Source organism: Podarcis liolepis, assembly GCF_965112155.1.
Source record: "Podarcis liolepis genome assembly, chromosome: 8".
NCBI classification, from domain to species: domain Eukaryota; kingdom Metazoa; phylum Chordata; class Lepidosauria; order Squamata; family Lacertidae; genus Podarcis; species Podarcis liolepis.
This window is the reverse complement of record NC_139560.1, coordinates 7,545,062-7,549,115: the sequence shown is the minus strand read 5'-3', so window position 1 is coordinate 7,549,115 and position 4,054 is coordinate 7,545,062.

Genomic DNA, 4,054 nt, shown 5'->3' with positions numbered 1-4,054 from the left:
AAAAAGTGCATTATGGGACATTCCACCAGTATAACCCTTATTTTCTGTGCTATTTTTCTAGAAAAAGAGGTGCAGAAACTCACCATAAAGGTCTCCTTTGTTCTATTACAATTTCAATGGCACCCATCTGAGAGGTGCCGGAATTGAGTTCCGGAAAGTTCTGGCTGAAAAATATCCCTGCTTATTATACGAAGGTAGTGATATAGACATTGTAACTATGTGCATATAGAAATCCACAAAATTCTGCCATCTACAACTTTATAGGGCAATGTGACAATTAGCAGAAGTGATTCATGACATCAATGCTTCACTATCTTTCCCAAAAAGTTCTTTGGGGAAAATCCAGAGCATACTGGGGGGGGGGGATCCATAACATGCCTCAATGCACTTTCCACTCAATGCTAGCCGTCAAGCCTATATCCAAAGCTACACTAGACTCTTTTGCATGGTGTAGAACTGAAATCGCCAAGGATAGAGACTCACCTTGACACATCATTCTGGTCAATACTTATTAAGAAGGATTGGCATGGGGCATGAGAATAAAGCAGTCAGGTGAAACCATGCAGTCCACTGTGCATTGCAGAGCAAAGAGTCACCTCTGAGCAGGGGGGGAAGATTATTGGGCTCCTCTTAAGCTGATTAGCTTTTCACTGGCACAACCTAAGTGACCCACCACAGTGTGCAAGCTGCTCACATAAAAGGTTAACCAAAAATCAGCATGAGCAAGTAACACTCATCATCAGAATGGCACAAAGCCCTGATGGGTGATAGAGAAAGATTACTGTCTTCAAACCCAGCTCCTGCAGTCTCTGTATCTGTCTGTCTGTCTGTCTGTCTGTCTGTCTTTCTCTCTCTCTAAGTGTGTGTGTGCGTGCGTGCACGATTAATAAAGTAAATCTGATGTTTCAAAAGAGAGGAATTAACTTGCTGTTGGACTGATGCAGAAGGATTGAACCCAAGGATTCAGAACTGGATTTGGTCTGAGGCCCACAACTTTAATTACCCCCATTATGTTTTGGAATTCTTTTGCATATCATTATTGCATATATACCGTATTTTTCGCTCCATAGGACACACTTTTTCCCTCCTAAAAAGCAAGGGAAAATGTGTGTGTGTCTTATGGAGTGAATTCAGGGGGGAGGCAGGTGGGAAAAGCCCCCAAGAGCCGCACACAAGTTCCGTGTGGCTCTTGCGGGCTTTTCCCCAGGAGGGAGAGGGGACTGACTGACCTCATCAGTCCCTTCTCCCACCTTGTAGAAAAGCCCCCAGGAGCCATGCGCCCTTTAAAGAGCGTGCGGCTCCTGCGGGCTGTTCTATGAGGTGGGAGAAGGGACTGACGCAGCCAGTTAGTCCCTTCTCTCTCCTCAGGGAAAAGCCCCCAAGAGCGGTGTGCTCTTTAAAGAGTGTGCGGCTTCTGCGGGAGGTGGGGGGAAAGGCAGTAAAAGCCGTGCCACCTCTTTAATGAGCGATCGGCTTCTGCCAGTAGAAAAGCCAATAGAAGCCGCGCAGCCCCTTTAAAGAGTGCGCGGATTCTGCGGGAGGTGGGGAATACTCCCAGAGCTTCTTGGGGCTGGTGGGGGAAGTCTGGGCTTTCCACGCCAGCCCCGATAAGCTCCTGAGCAGCTCTGGGGTAGCCCGCGAAGCCTCCACAGGGGAGCAGCGAGCCTTCATCCCGCTGCCCTCTGGAGATGCTCTTGGGGGCTTTCCCCCGAGGAGGGAGGAGGAGAGCCAATCACTGAAGGGCTGCCCTTCTCCCTCCTCGGGGAAAAGCCCCCAAGAGCCACAGACACACTCCACGGGGCTTGTGAAAGGGAGCGCTGAGCAGAGCCTGGGGTGCATCCTGGCTCTGCTCAGCACTCCCTTTAAATATTTTTTTTTTCTTGAAGCCCCCCCCTCCTAAAAACTAGGTGTGCCATATAGTCCTGCGCGCCCTATGGAGCAAAAAATACGGTAGTTATTTCCCCCCATAATATAAGTTTTGGGTTTGATGCTTTTGTAACTGTCTCATCTCACAGGAAACACCCAACTATCTTCTGCATAAGTTCAAGCAAGATAGCTCTGGTGGCAGATAACAATGTCCTGGCATTTAACGGTCATGAACATGTGCCCAGTAGACCATTCTCATACAGAGTCTTCTATATCACATATCTAAGTCTCATGTCCAGTAATATCAACCTGATACTTCCCATGTTTGGGCTTCTGTATCCAAAACTATACCACCATTGCATAAGAGACATGCTTTGTGTGGCGCTGAGAGGGGCATAAAAACCCCAGAACAACCCGAAAAAAAATTCAGTGGAATGGGATATGGAATGACTGAATGGAAAAAACTAAGAACCAGGTGGAAGGGGGCATGCAGTAAGTCTCTCTCTCTCTCTCTCTCTCTCTCTCTCTCTCTCTCTCTCTCTCACACACACACACACACACACACACACACACACACACAAACACACACACACACAATCCCTTGACCTGGCTAGATTGCAGCCTTATTCAGACTGAGAATTATTTTTTTCCTTGTCGCCAAGATGGAATGAAGAGTGCTTGATATCAATAAATAGAGGCTGTAAAGAACTGGTGCATCTGGGATCGGAGAGAAGTGTGCCCACACCCCACCCAAAAAAGCAGATTGGCCTCCCAGACATGTCAAGGTTTTCCCAAGGGGGTTGGAAAATTAACGCGATTGAGGCCTGCCAGCAGAACATCACGGGGGAGGAGAGTACTGTTGTGTTCAGAAGCTGTTGTGGTATTCCTTGAATCATCTGTTTGGCCACTGTGAGACCAGGACAATTGACTGCAAGGGCCACTGACCTGATCTAGAAGGACTCTTTTTTGTTCTTCAGATATATTTCTCCACCCCAGCCTACGTTCTTCCCCTGCAGAACCAATCGCAAACTGATTACTCTCTGAATACACTGGTTAGTCTTTCTGTTAATGGATCAGGTGACACTCTAATCAATAAAGATGTTTCTCCAGATAGGGGCAAAGAGAAGTTGGACTTGCTTACCACTTGCAAACTCTCTCTTCTCAAGAGTGCTTGCTTGGGACACTGAACTTTAGAAGGCAAGAATCTCCTCCTGAGTTTGCCAAATGCTATCCTGAGACCCAAGGCACAAAGCAACCAGCTTATCACACGATGCTGGCAAATGGATTAAACAGAACTGAAGACACAGGCAGAATCCTACACATCTTGCTAAGAACAAGATGAGGCGTCTTAACAATTTCTGCAAATCTTCCGATTACCTGCTTATTCCAGCACCACTTGCTGCTCCCACTCACCATGCCGGAGGGATGCTGATGCAAAGTTTTTGAGAGCAATGCGAATAGCTACTTTTGGTATCATTCATTAGCAAAGGTAAGAGGGGATCTGTAGCTGAATGACAATGCTGTGCACCTTTGGCTGATAGGTGGGACAAGCTAACTCCATGGAGTGTTCTGTTAGAAGGATACCGGGTAGATGGCTGCTGAAGATGGCAGAAATTTTTGGTTTCCACATTCAGTCAGAGGAGAAAGTGCTATTGTGGGGTTTTTTTTCTAATTTTCATATTTCTTAACAATCCCTAATCAACTTGAATTTTATTTACCCACTTTTGTTCAAAATCACATTTTAATAACAATAAAATTACATATGCCTTCCCAATTCGTTCCAGAATCACAAGAGCTCTTCAACTCCTTCTCACACTTGTCTTCTCCAACACCCAACCAACCAAAGTTCACGACACAAGAGGTTAGTTTCTGATCTTAAGGCTGAGTCAGAGAGCAGAAGAGGAGAATTTGAGTTCTAAAACGATGTGCTTACTGATGTTGTGAATACAGTTTTTTTACTTAGAAGAATGATCCACAACACATCGGCAAACTCCATTTCCCCCCTAAGCCTTTGGAACTGATAAGTTGTGACAAATATTCCTGTGAACCATATTCCTAATGTGTTTGTTTATCCGTCATTAATTCCCACTATAGTATGTCTCTTTTATTATTGTTTGTCTCAGTTTAGTAGGTTGAACTTTATAGCTAAAACGGGCTCCACCTTTATTTATTTTCTCCTGGTAGTAAG